Source organism: Pleurodeles waltl, chromosome 1_2 (genome assembly GCF_031143425.1).
Source record: "Pleurodeles waltl isolate 20211129_DDA chromosome 1_2, aPleWal1.hap1.20221129, whole genome shotgun sequence".
In the NCBI taxonomy this organism is placed as follows: Eukaryota; Metazoa; Chordata; class Amphibia; order Caudata; family Salamandridae; genus Pleurodeles; species Pleurodeles waltl.
This window is the reverse complement of record NC_090437.1, coordinates 1,219,088,732-1,219,103,994: the sequence shown is the minus strand read 5'-3', so window position 1 is coordinate 1,219,103,994 and position 15,263 is coordinate 1,219,088,732.

Sequence of the window (15,263 nt, the reverse complement as noted above, 5' to 3'; positions counted from 1 at the left end):
CCTTGCTCCCCATTGGCCGCCCCGCTCCCACCTCCCAGCTGCTCCTCCCTCCCTCTTCCCCTCATATGGAGGCCGCGCAGCGATAGAGAGAGCGACCTCTGACCCTGGTTCTCAGGCAGGTCGCTCCACTCACCGTCACGCAGCCTCCAGTGTGACCACTCTCGCTCCTGTGCCCTGTGCTCCTGTGCCCTGACTGCCTTTTCCCGCCTCCAGTGACCTAGCGCCAGCGTCCTCGTCGTTTTGTGCCCGAGTGCCTGTGTCCGCTCTTTCTTCTGTACCCCGAGTGCCTGTGCCCCTGGTATTGTTCCACTGTACATTTTTCCTTTTGCCCTTACTGTGTTCTTTTCTTCCAGCCTCGCCGCGTCACCCCATCGCCGCCCGTTTTTTCCCGCCGCTACACTCCGGTAGCTCCGCCCCCTTGCTCCCCATTGGCCGCCGCGCTCCCACCTCCCAGCTGCTCCTCCCTCCCTCTTCCCCTCATATGGAGGCCGCGCAGTGATAGAGAGAGCGACCTCTGACCCTGGTTCTCAGGCAGGTCGCTCCCCTCACCGTCACGCAGCCTCCAGTGTGACCGCTCTCGCTCCTGTGCCCTGTGCTCCTGTGCCCTGACTGCCTTTTCCCGCCTCCAGTGACCTAGCGCCAGCGTCCTCGTCGTTTTGTGCCCGAGTGCCTGTGTCCGCTCTTTCTTCTGTACCCCGAGTGCCTGTGCCCCTGGTATTGTTCCACTGTACATTTTTCCTTTTGCCCTTACTGTGTTCTTTTCTTCCAGCCTCGCCGCGTCACCCCATCGCCGCCCGTTTTTCCCCGCCGCTACACTCTGGTAGCTCTGCCCCCTTGCTCCCCATTGGCCGCCCCGCTCCCACCTCCCAGCTGCTCCTCCCTCCCTCTTCCCCTCATATGGAGGCCGCGCAGCGGGCGCGCCAAAGGCAAGCCCGTCTGCGCCCGTCCGCGCCTGGACCGCGCCCAGCGCCAGACCCCCTGGCCCCCGCCGCTGCGAGCCTACCCGCCGGACCTACGAAGCCGCCACCCTCCTCGCACTCAACACCGGCCGGAGCCCCGGGTGCTGCTGTGCCGCCCCAAGACGCACCCACAGACCCTTCACCTGCCAATCCTGCAAGTTCTCCTGCATCCAGACCCGCACCGCGCCCGCCAAACCAAGCACCAGCAGCAACCACCTGAAGTGCATCCTGCTCAACACCCGCTCCATCCACAGACACGCCGTGGAACTCTGGAACCTGCTCGACACCACATCTCCAGACGTCGCCTTCCTCACAGAAACCTGGCTCCTCCTCCTCGCCCGACATCGCCATCGCCATCCCGGACGGATACAAGATCACCCGGAGGGACCGCGTCAACCAGACAGGAGGAGGCATCGCCATTGTCCACAAGAACACCATCCGCATCACGACCAACTCCGACGACACCCTCACAGCTGCCGAACATCTCCACTTCCAGATTCACACCGACCCCAAGACCACGCTCAGAGGCACCCTCATCTATAGACCCCCAGGACCCCGCACACAATTCAGCGAAGACATCGCAGACTTCATCAGCCCACACGCCCTCCCCTCCGCTGACTACATCCTCCTAGGGGACCTCAACTTCCACCTGGAGAACAACAACGACAACAACACCACCACCCTGCTGGACAACCTCGCCAACCTCGGACTCAAGCAACTGGTGAATACTCCAACCCACTACGCCGGACACACGCTTGACCCAGTCTTCTCCTCCAGCAAGTACATCTCCTTCAGCCACTCCACCGGACTCCACTGGACAGACCACAGCTGCGTCCACTTCAGCTTCAGAAAAACCACGACTCACCACCACCCACAACAGGCTCCCCGCAGGAGCTGGAACAAGATCACCACCGACCAGCTCTCCACATCACTGAGCCAGAACCCTCCCGCCAGCTCAGCGGACCCCAACCAAGCAGCCAACAACCTTACACAGTGGATCACCAACTGCGCTGACAACCTCGCACCCCTGAAAACCCATCCCATCAGGCCCAACAGCAAGAAAGCCTCCTGGTTCAACAACGACCTCAAGAACTCCAAGAAGAACTGCCGCACCCTCGAAAAAGCCTGGCGAAACAACCCGACTACAGACAACATGACCGCCCTCAAGTACGCGTCCCGTAAACACCACCAGCTGATCCACACCACCAAGAAGACAGCATTCAAAGAACGACTAGACAACAACGCACACAACAGCAAGGAACTCTTCAGCATCGTCAAAGAGCTCTCCAACCCCAGCGCCGGAAACAACGACATCACCCCCTCACAAGACCTCTGCGACTCACTCGCCTCGTTCTTTCACCGCAAGATCGCCGACATACACAACAGCTTCGGCGCCCAGACCACGCACCCAACCACCAAACCGACGCCCCCCAACACCACCCTCCGCGCCTGGACCCCGGTCAGCACCGAAGACACCATCCACACGATGAACACCATCCATTCCGGATCACCAACCAACCCATGCCCCCACCACGTCTTCAACAAGGCCGACTCCGTCATCGCACCCCATCTCCGGGACATCATCAATTGCTCCTTCAACACCGCCACCTACCCGGAGAGCTGGAAGCATGCCGAACTCAGCGCCCTCCTGAAGAAACCATCAGCAGACCCCACCGACCTCAAGAACTACCGCCCCATCTCGCTCCTCCCGTTTCCTGCCAAAGTCATCGAGAAGACCGTCAACAGACAGCTGGCCGCCTTCCTCGAGACTAATGGATCCCTCGACCACTCACAGTCCGGCTTCCGAGCCAACCACAGCACCGAGACCTCCCTCATCGCAGCCACTGACGACATCCGCGCCCTGCTCGACAACGGGGAAACAGCAGCACTCATCCTCCTGGACCTCTCCGCAGCGTTCGACACTGTCTGCCACCGCACCCTAGTGCAGCGCCTCAGCAACATCGGAATTCAAGAGAAGGCACTAGAGTGGATCATCTCGTTCCACACCGGAAGAACCCAGAGAGAGATCCGAGGCCACCGAAGTCATCTGCGGTGTACCACAAGGATCATCACTCAGCCCCACCCTCTTCAACGTCTACATGAGCCCCCTCGCAGCCATCGCACGCCATCACAACCTCAACATCATCTCTTACGCCGACGACACCCAGCTGATCCTCTCCCTCACCAACGACCCAGCCACCGCCAGAACCAACCTGCACGAAGGGATGAAAGACGTAGCCGAGTGGATGATGAACAGCCGCCTGAAACTGAACTCAGACAAGACGGAAGTCCTCATCCTTGGATCATCACCCTCTGCCTGGGACGACTCCTGGTGGCCCCCGGCCCTGGGCAGCGCACCCAAACCAACGGACCACGCACGCAACCTGGGCTTCATCCTGGACTCCTCCCTCTCGATGACCAGACAAGTCAACGCCGTCTCATCATCATGCTTCAACATCCTACGCATGCTCCGAAAGATCTTCCGATGGATCCCCACCGAAACCAGGAAGACGGTCACCCAGGCACTCGTCACCAGCCGACTGGACTACGGTAACCTCCTCTACACCGGAACCACGGCCAAACTACAGAAAAGACTCCAACGCATCCAGAACGCCTCCGCACGCCTCATCCTTGACATCCCCCGACACAGCCACATCTCCGGACACCTGAGAGACTTGCACTGGCTCCCCGTCAGCAAGAGAATCACGTTCCGCCTCCTCACCCACGCACACAAGGCCCTCCACGACCTGGGCCCCAGGTACCTCAACAACCGCCTAACCTTCTACACTCCCACCCGCCAGCTACGATCGACCAGCCACGCCCTCGCCGCCGTGCCACGCATTAGAAAAGCCACCATGGGAGGAAGATCCTTCTCCTACCTGGCAGCCAAGACTTGGAACTCACTCCCCATCCACCTCCGTCTGACCCAAGACCACCTCTCCTTCAGGAAGCAACTCAAGACCTGGCTGTTTGAGCAGTAGCGGTCCCCCCTCCCCCAGCGCCTTGAGACCCTCCGGGTGAGTAGCGCGCTATACAAATTTCTTGATTGATTGATTGATTGACCCTTCCAGGTCATCTGAAACGCATCCCCCAAAGCTCCTTGCACCGGATACTGGAGGCTGCAAAATAGCGGGCACTGCGCATTCTCTTGAGTGGCAAACAGATCTATTTGCGGATATCCCCACATCCTGAAGATACCCAGAACTAGATCTGGATGAAGACGCCACTCGTGATCGACCGAGCTGCGTCGACTGAGAATGTCTGCACGCACATTCAGGACTCCGGCCAAGTGATGGGCAATCAAGCAGATCTTGTGGTCTTGAAGCCAAGACCAGAGACGAAGAGCTTCTCTGCAGAGAAGATACGACCCCACTCCTCCCTGTTTGTTTACATACCACATCGCGGTCATGTTGTCCGTTAGAACTTGGACTGATTGACCACGAATGGAAGGGAGGAAGGCCTTGAGTGCTAGACGTACTGCCCGCAACTCTAACAGATTGATATGCAACTTCTGTTCCCCTGGAGACCAAAGGCCTTTGATCTCCAGGTCCCCCAGATGAGCTCCCCACCCTAGAGTGGAAGCATCCGTTACCACCGTGGCCACTGGAGGAGGCAGCGAGAACGACCTTCCTTGAGACAGGTTGTCGACCGCTGCCCACCATCGAAGATCCTCCGCAGTGTCTCTGGAGATCTTTATCGAATCTTCGAGATCCCCTTTGTGTTGAAACCACTGCCTGCGGACGCACCACTGGAGAGCCCTCATGTGCCAGCGTGCATGAGTGACGACGGTATGCAAGAAGCAAACAGACCGAGCAGACGAAGGACCTTGAGGATTGGAACTACCGCTCCATTTCGAAACATTGGAATTAAAGCCTGTATGTCCTGAACCCGCTGGGGCGGAGGAAAGGCCCGATTCAATGTTGTGTCCAATACTGCCCCTATGAACAGGAGGCGTTGAGAGGGCTCCAGGTGAGATTTGGGTACATTGACTGAAAAACCCAGGTCGTACAACAATTGAGTCGTCGACTGGAGATGGCACCGCACGAGCTCCGGAGTTTTGGCCATGATTAGCCAATCGTCCAGATAGGGAAACACAGCTATCCCCCTCCTTCTGAGCTCTGCCGCTACCACCGCCATCACCTTTGTGAAGACTCGAGGTGCTGAAGTAAGACCAAAGGGAAGGACCGCAAACTGATAATGCTGCGATCCCACTACAAACAGGAGATACTTCCTGTGCGATTTGAGGATTGGAATATGAAAATACGCGTCCTGCCAATCGACCGACACCATCCAGTCTCCTTCGTTCAACGCCAAAAGAACCTGTGAGAGGGTCAGCATTTTGAACTTTTCCTGTTTGAGGAACCAATTCAAAATCCTCAAGTCCAAAATCGGTCTCAGCCGACCATCCTTTTTGGGAATCAGAAAGTATCTTGAATAGCACCCCTGACCCCTCTCTTGCTCGGGAACCAACTCTATTGCACCTTTTTGTAATAGGGATAATACCTCCTGCTGTAACAGGAGAAGATGGTCTTCCGAACAGAAGGAAGGGCGGGGAGGGAAGGTCGGAGGGAAATCCCGAAAGGGAAGAGCGTACTCCCTCTTCACAATGTCGATGACCCAGGAGTCCGATGTTATGACCTCCCACATTGGAAGAAAAAAGGCAAGTCTCCCCCCTACCGGAGACGAATGGACAGGGAATGGTGGAGGACTACGGCTGCTTTCCTTGCTGCACCCCTCCCGAGGAAGAGGAAGAGGCAGAGTGCTGTAAGGTGGCTCCTCTCGTACGGACTCTGCCCCTGCCCCTGAAGGATCTATAAGGCAGGGTAGAAGCAGATTGTTGTGGTCCTTGCAATCTTCCTCGAAAGGAACCACGTCCAAATCCCTTAAATCTCTGAAAGCCTCTAAAGGTGGATGAGGCTGACGACTGGAGTCCCAAAGACCTAGCTGTCGCTCTGCTCTCTTTAAAACGTTCCAAGGCTGAGTCAGCCTTAGAGCCGAAGAGCTTTTCCCCATCAAACGGAAGATCAAGGAGTGTGGCCTGCACGTCCGTCGAGAAGCCTGATGATCGAAGCCAAGACTGCCTCCTAGAGACTATGGTCGTGCCCATAGCCCTAGCCACCGAGTCCGAAGTGTCCAATCCAGACTGGATCACTTGCGTCGCAGCCGCCTGAGCATCCGCTAATAGTTGCAGCATCTCCTGGGACAAATTAGGATGGCCCTTCACCTCTTCCATAAGGGCATGGATGTAACGCCCCAGTATGCATGTGGCATTGGATGATTTTAGGGCCATACTGCAAGATGAAAATGTCTTTTTAGCAGTATGGTCCATCTTTTTTGACTCTCTGTCTGCAGGGGCCCCAGGAAACAAGCCAGGAGAGGATCTGGAGGAACATGAAGCTTGGACCACTAGGCTCTCCAGAGTTGGTTGCCTGGAAAGAAACGCCGGATCCCCAGGCGCCGTCCTATACCGCTGAGCCACCGCTCTGTTGACTGCAGCAGTGGATACAGGTTTCAGCCAGATGTACTTAATAGGGTCCAGCAGAGCCTCATTGAATGGTAGAAGAGGCTCAGCAGAAGCAGACGTCGGATGGAGGACTTCTGTCAATAAATTTCTCTTGACCTCCGCGGTAGGAAGGGGAATATCCAAAAAGTCTGCAGCCTTACTGATGACTTTATGGAAAGAAGCTGCTTCCTCCGTGACCTCTCCAGGGGAAGCCAGATCCCATTCCGGGGTAGTGTCAAGGCCACTAGCTGAGTCCAGTCCCTGGAAATCACCTGAGGGCTCTACAACTTCTCCTTCCTCCAGGTGTTGCCTCGCGTACTCCTCTTCCTCCAAGAGACGAAGGGCCAGACGTCTTGACCTAAGTCTTGACTCCAAGCCTGGAGTCGACAAGGCGTCGGCTGACGGCGAAGATCTTCGTCGGCGCCGAACCTCAGATTCGTCCGAAGCCGGAGGCTCCGGCTCCAAATTGTTCTTGGACGTCGATCGAATCTGAGGCGAATCCGACGGCGCCGTAACAGGTGTAGCCATCCTGAGCGACGTCGTAGGCATCGGCGCCGCTTCAGATGCAGCAGACATAAACGGGGTGAACGGCGCCGGCCTGTAAGACGCCGGAACACCCAAATCATAGGCCAAAGGGCCAGACGGACCTGCATGACTTCCACCCGGCATCATGGAAGCAAAGATGTTATACATAGCGTTCAAAAACGCTGCAGGATCCGACCCCGGAGTCGGGAAAGCCGGGTACTGTTGCTGCTGCACCGGCGCCGGCAAAGCTGCCAAAGAGGGTCCAGGTAACTCCTGGCCAGGAGAACCTTCAGGCCTCTGGGAAGGCTCGACCTCAAAGACCGACCCGGGTGACGTCGGGGTCGTCGGAGGCGGAGGGGTGAGGGTCGGGCTTATCTCCCACGTCGGACGACGCCGAGCCGACGGAGAAGCCGATCTAGATCTGGACCGTCCCTTGCTCGATCGGCGCCGAGATCCATGACGGCGCCGAGAGCCACTATGATGGTGGCGAGACCTGGAGGATCTCGACGAAGACTCTTTCCTATGACGCCTCTCCTTCTTCTTCTTGGACCGGGCCAAGATCAATTTCGCCTCCCTTTCTTTTAATGCCTTAGGGTTAATGCGTTGACACGAACCGCATGCCTCGACCTCATGGTCGGAACTAAGGCACCAGAGGCAGTTTTCGTGGGGGTCGGTAACAGACATCTGACCCCCGCACTGGCTACAAGGTTTAAAGCCGGATTTTCTAGGCTGTGACATCGTAACCGTCCGTTGGAAACAGTAGCCCCCTGTGAACCTCGAAGAATTAACCGTTATTCGGGCACCGAAAAAAGGGAACTGACGTCTGCACGTCGGCGAGGGCTTCTTATTGCCTGGATGACGTCATACGGCGTCGCGTGGAGTCGGGCGATTGTGATGTCATCGTCGACGTGCAGAGCTAGAAGAAATTTCCATTGATGCTGGCGCGAGGGGAGAATTCTTTTGGTGAGGAATCCACAGGTAGGTGTATCCATCAGAAATATATATATATATACACCGAGGGTACTTTGCTGGTACCATTTTAACATTTGCCATTGTTGAGTGTGGGAACTAGCCATAACTTACGAGACATGAAGCCTTGAGTGAGCCGTGACACCTCTCTCAACAATTATAATAAATAACATCTCATAATTAGCATATCTGCTTTTATGGCATTGTTTGATGTGTATTTGTTTTAAGAAAAGGTATTTAACCAAAACCAGGACGGCAGGGGTTACACTTGTGCAGCAAGGTAAAATCACACTGAAGAATTGAAGAGAGCTTAAGACTATTAGCTTAGTTGTTTTCCTGTGCAAAGTAATTGTTACATGCAATCTATTAGGCAGTAAAATGTGTTTTTCTCTAGTAAATTGCATGCTGTACTGTGGTAATTAACTTGAATTTGACATTTGTACTGTTGTAATAAATGTGTGAATACGTTTTATTTATAATGTTGCTCCAAATTACATGTGTTGTTGGGCCAAATGTATTTTCGCTGCCATGGTATAAATATATGCCAGATGAGGACCTGCGTTGAACCGCTACTGCTCAAGTCGAAGCACTATTGGCTGCTGGCCCCCAGTGAAGGGTTGTGCGCAGAGCATGGCTAGAGGCCCAACAACACATAATCAAACCAATTAATACTACTACATTCATAATAATCTCTGACAGAGTGGAAAAGGTAATGTGCTATATAATCTCATCTGTAAAATGATTTGTAACATTTGTAATTACAAATGCTTCATCAACGGTGAGGTCACAAGCATTGCATTCGGTGTACGAGTTATGGGTTGCATGGCTGTTGTGAAAGTTATGTATTGTTCTTCTGACCATAACTTGTGAATTTCATTTTTTGTGTGGTTTTAATTCATAACCATAACTGCACTTTAACTGTAGTTACTTAGGTGAATTTCTTAGTTTAAAAAAAAAGTAAAACATAAGTTGAGGTGTTGTAACCAAAGCTAAGTTCACTTTAACCTTTGAGTGTTCAATATATATATGTTTATGTATGTGTGTGTGTGTGTGTTGCAAACATGGTTAGATCAAGGGCTTCTATCATTTGATGACTTTACTTACGGACATGGGAGCCTCCTTCATTCCACTTACGCAAATCTATACATAGGGGGGGTGGGAGAAGGAGGTAGTATGGTCTAATGCAATCATGCGGTATATGCACAAGATTGTGCTATGGGTATGTTTTTTTGGAAACCTATTCATCATCTGGGATGGTAAAGCTAGTCTATGCGAATACATTGAAGCCCTGAACAATAACATCTTCAACATTCCTTTAACAGCCAAGTGGAGCAGTAGTCACATTGAGGTTTTGGATGTTGAATTGAATATCTACAATCAAATCATTCAGACGAGTATATTTCGGAAAAAGACAGTGTGCAACTCCATCCTGCATGGCAATAGTGGACACTCCAGGGCACTCAAATGGAGTATTCTTTACAGCCAGTTACTTAGAGCTCGACGGATCTACTCTACTGACTCCTTATTCCCAAACTGAAGCAAAAGGAATGATTGAACACTTTCTGGATAGAGGATATCCCAGAAAGATTCTTGAGGAGACACATCTGAGAATGTTGATGAAAACCAGAGATGACTACCTACTCTTAATGGACAGGCATGATAGGAACACTAGTGAGGTGCAGGCCATACAAGAAGAGGGGTCAGATAATACACCATTTTGGTTCTTTTTAGAATATAACATTGAATATCAACAAATTAGATCCATACATGAAGGTAAATTGCATGTGCTACACCATGATGAACATTTACAAGCTATCATAGGTTCCCATCCCAAGATCACGTACAAAAGAGCAAAATCACTGGGAAACATTTTGACCAAAAGCATGTTTATAGTTCAGGGAGGATCAGAATGACTGACTAAAAGAAGTTTGGGGTGCAAGAAATGTAATAGCTGCAAAGCATGCCACTATGACAGCAATATGACCTCATATTTAACGCTTGAAGGCAGATCTTGTCAGATAAAGGAGAGAGTAACGTGTTGTAAAATGTGCTTGAGTACAACTGCCAGATGCGGTGTGTGAGAAGTAAGATAATGAAGATGAAGATCCCCAGCCAAACACTTTTGGGGATCCCAGCTTTTGCAGCATCAAGCATATCAAAGTGCATCGAAGTAGACGTGACAGAGAACTGGAGTTGTGCAGATGTGAATCTCGTATGATTATGCTATTGGAAACAGAGAAACCCTGGGGGCACAACGTGGATGCGGAACTACATGTACGCATCTGAGATGTTCAGCCTTTACCTTGTTGATTACTCCCCACTTTTACAAGCACTTATCTGCTATCTTAGCTGGACTTATACTTGTTTCCTTATTTTGATCCGGTTATAAAGACATTTTAATAGTCAGTTAACATTTCACTTTGGTGTTTTAAGATAGCTCACTTTTTTTAGGTAGTTTTATATCTTATGTTGATAGTCCCTTGTCAAACACCTCAATACTTCGAATAGGCTCTGAAGTCAGGTCTTATACATTTTGACACACTGTTGCACTTATTACGGAATTATTGTGGTGAGCCAGACTTTGTGCTCCTTTTTGCACATGATGTTCTCACATTGAGAGGACTGGGCTGGCACATTTGAGATACCCCGTGTCTGATTGGTAGGCATGGCATATCTGGCATATTTAGTAGCCCCGTGACTTGCATTAACACATGGCTATATCCCTCCCACATGCCTCTGTGCCCGGAAATTGAAGCACTTCAGGATAACCAAATCTCCTTATGGTTGTGAATATTCTTTTAAAGCTATTTATTATGCACTTTGTGTATTTCTGGAGAGAAGAATGGTGAAATGAGTTCTCCTATGACAGATGCTTGCCTTGAGATCTGCTATGGATTGTTTAGGCCTTAGCTTTACATATATTTTTCTAGTTTCAAGGCCATATTAAATACATACACATTTATTTGTACCAGATTAGGTTTGGCACTCAAGCACCTGCTCACAGGACAGGGTTCACGCTCCATTGATAATTGGGCTTTTATTGTTTAGGCATGCATGTTGGCACTTTAATTACATATACATTGCTGCTACTGGCTGGGTGTGCTGAGGTACTTTGTAATAATTTGGTATTGTGATCTATGCACTTTATGTGGTGAATACATTTACAGTCAATGCCTCTACTTTAGACATCAGCCTCTGCACCCTTTTGACAATTGGGATTATATTGTTCAGGTATGCATGTTGGCAATTTAAGCGCACATACATTGCTCCTATTGGCTGGGTGGATTGAGGCACTTTGGTATTGCGATCTATGCACTTTATGTGGTGAAGAGATCTGTAGTCTTTGGCCCTGTTTTAGATATCAACCATTGCACTTTATTTAAGAATCTGTAGAGCAATAAACATGGAATGTTAACATACAGATATTGCTGCTAGCGACTGGTGCGCTGCAATACTTTGATATTGCGTTAAATGCCCCTTGTGTGGTGAAGAGATCCATAGGTGAAAATTGTGCAATGGTTTCACATCACATAAGAAGAGAAATGGGTCTCACAGGTCAATAAGTGTACCAGGAATTTGAAAGCACTCGTCATCACTGCAACTTGAATGATGAACAGTGGACTATTGATGTTTTACCAGCGAATGCCCTCGTGGTACTGTCATGGGCTACTCGTCGTTTCTGTCTCTGGCCTCTGGGGAACTGCAGAGTGGTCTTGATCCTTGTAGGTTCCGCCTTGACCAAGATAAGGGCAGCCCTTTCTGGTAGCCACAGTGCTGCTGATGAAGGAACGCCAAAAGGCAGTCCATGCCCTCCAGAAGGAGTCCCAGAGGAAAAAAAACCAAAGGGAAAAACCTCTATAGCAGGAACTCCCTGGAACAAAAAAGAAGCAAAGAGGTAAGTCTTCCAACAAGAAAACAACACTGGAAGAAACTGGAACAAGCAAGGGAAAAACCTGGAGAAAAACCACCATGAACGAAGATCACCACCAAAGTATTGCAGTGCAAGGAGAACAAGAATCACACACCTTATATACCCTAAAACAGGAAATGACCAACAGGAAGAAGAAAGACACCATACTGGATTGGGAAAGAATCATAGGAGAATATAGAGAAGAGGTGCCATTTTGGAAAAGGGTCCTAAGGCATGCAGGGGAAAAAGAAAGGCATACTGGGAGAAAGAAGAACATGGATGCTAAATGTAAAAAGATGGAAAAGAGGAAAAGGAGAAAAAAGAGAAAAAAGAAGAAAAGAAGAAAGGAACAGGCTGCACCAGGTAAGTGAGGGGAAGGTGCTCATGTCTAATATCGAGGGCGAGCCGCGCCGTGCCCAAAACTTGTTGAGGCCCCATGCCCACTTTGGGGCCTCATGTGAGGAAATAGAGAACAGAAGGGGCGCAGCACTCCCAGCCACCAGGAACCGCGGCCGCGCCCCGAGCCAAATGCTCAGCTCGTACCACGGTCAGCCGCGACGCAACAGGTACTTCATATATTTAAGTAGGTTAAAGAAATGTTGCTTGATTGTATACATGTTTTTAAAGGAGATTGAGAATTGTACATACATGTTTGACTAGTACAAAGGCAATCTAATGTGCTTTCAATGACGGCAGCGATGAGCCACAAACTATTAAGGTATCCATTCTAGACTATTTAATGCAAAGACAGTGCAATTGATGAGGGCCGCTTTTAAATCACTGGTTGTGGGGGTAAAAGGTTGCCCAGGAGAAGGTGTGAGCCAAAAAGCATTGGCGTCCTATTTTATGACGGTCTCATTAGACTAATAAAGAAGATTTTTGCATCCAGTTACGTGGAATGTCCGTGATATCGGTGCAGATGGCTCAGTGAAGAAAACACACTGGCAGGTGTTTGTGTATATATATATATAAACTCCGAGAGAGTTCCCTTTGTTATGGCATCTTACGGTGCCTTTTACTTATTTGGCGGTGCTGGATTCTCGGCAGGGGATGCCGAATTATATCCACAAAAGATTTTTTAACTCTCTTTGTTAGCCAGAAAAGAGATAAACCGCACTCAAAGGTCACGCTGCTGGTATGTGTTTATTCAGGAATTGTTCATTCTGGTAGTGAAAGAAAGCTTGACGTGTTTCGGTCTCACCGACCTTGTTCACAAGCATGTTTACACGGTCCGTCACCAATGTTTATATCTCAATGCTGCTTCTTAAACATTTACTATTTCAAAAGACCAATCTTGTGCCCATTATCCAAACAATAATGTAAAAAACAATAATAATTTTTAAAATACATACATTATAAAGCTGCAGTTTTGGACTATTTTTTCATTTGCTTTAAGTCACATTTTATGGCTTTTTTCCATTTGCCCGATATTCAGATCCTTTTGTGGTGCACTGCGGATTATGTAGTGCCATACGTTGTTTTTTCTGTTTCCAGCCTAGAAAAGACAATTCATGATAGATAGTATAAAACAAAACCCCCTCTGCTATGAAAGCGCTTTGCGTTCATTTTGCATGTCCTTTGAACAGGATAAATGGGTAGTTTCTAGCACCCATGCCTATTACGAATTTCATATCTTCATACTTATGACTCACTGGATGCTGCCTCTGTTCTCTACGTGTGTTTTATGTCACATAAGTTATTAATGGCAAAATGAAACCCTTTTCTATTTAAAAGACACCCCGTGAGGCTGCTCTGTTTGTTAGCTGAGTTACCCACAGTGCCTAATTTCATTATACTATTGTTGCTTACCTGTTAGTATATATTACTGCATTTCTATGTGACAAACTCTTCTTGTGTGAAAACCAAACAATCTTCATATCTCATTTTTGCTGAGTTTGTCTTTCTCAAAGGACCACAGAATGAAACGAATGCTACACACTCATGTTTTGTGCCACTCATAAATGTACATGTAATTCTTCATCGGAGTTCAACCCCCGGGGCACCAGGGTATGCATTTCTATTATATATTTCAATTTGTTTTGTCGAAGCAGTCTTTCACGATCCCCACCATGTTCCATTTTTGGGATATGATCAATTGCAAAATATTTAAATAGTTCCCAGTTACTACTATGTTCCAGTTTCATATGTTTTGCTACTGCGTAGCTTCTGTCCAAATTTACCGTTGCCAGTATGTGTTCCAAAATCCTTTTTCTTGTTTCACAAATCGTACTCCCGACATATTGAAGTCCACATGGGCACTCGTTAATATATGCAGTAAATCTGCTTCTACAAGTAATATGTTGTTTGATCTGTTTGGTCTTTCTCATTCAAGCTACATATTCTTTTTTGTTGGTTCCAATTACATAGAATTTGCAGTTATTGCATTTCCAAAAACCAGGTTGTGTGAGCCATGATGGACCTGGATTGCCAAAATGGCTTCTCACCAGACTATCCTTCAAGGTTGGTGCTTTGCGATAGGTCACATGTGGACGATCTCCTATCTCATTTTCTATTACTGGCCCTCTTTTTAAATCAAACCAGTGTTTGGTGAGAATCCTCTGCATTTGTTTTGCCTCTAAAGAGTATGATGTTATGATTCTTATCACTTCCTACGTTTCTATTTTCTGATTTTTTGTGTGATGTAGTAACATTGATCTTGTAATATCCTCCAATCTTTCTTTTGACTTTTTGATGCATCTCCTAGGGTATTTTCTCCTCATGATCCTCTCTGATGAAGCTTGAAAATGCCATTCAGATTCCTTTGTTTCTGAGCAAATTATTTTTATTTTCAGGAATTCTCCATAGGGAATGCTCCATTTTGTAGTAGGCGGGTGAAAGCGATCTGCAAGCAGTATTTAATTTGTTGCCATTGTTTTTCTATGTAGCATAGTATGTACATGATTATTGTCTATGTAAATTTCTGTGTCTAGGAATGTGACCCTGGTTTTGTCAATTTGGTCAGTGAACTCCAAATTTGCTGGATTCTTTTTAAGGTGTTCAAAATACTGTTGAAACTCTTCTTCTGTGCCATCCCATATAATAAAGAGATCGTCTAAGAATCAAAGCCAAATCACAATTTTTTGCACAAATGTGTAATTTTGTTCTCACCAGGCATACTGTTGCTCAAACCCCCCGATTGTCAGGTTTGCTAAAATTTGGAGAAAAGGAGAAAAAAGTATTTGTTAGACACATTATGTGGCATTGTTATGCGAAATATTCACAGGCTTTTCCCCCTACTTCATGTTCAATATTGGTATACAGTGCAGCCACATCCATTGTAACTAGTTTGTAGTTTTCATGCCATGGGACCCTCTCTAGATGGAATATATGTCGGAACAGTGCATGCTGGAACCACGCATGCCTGACCAACGCAGTCGGAACAACGACCACATTGTCA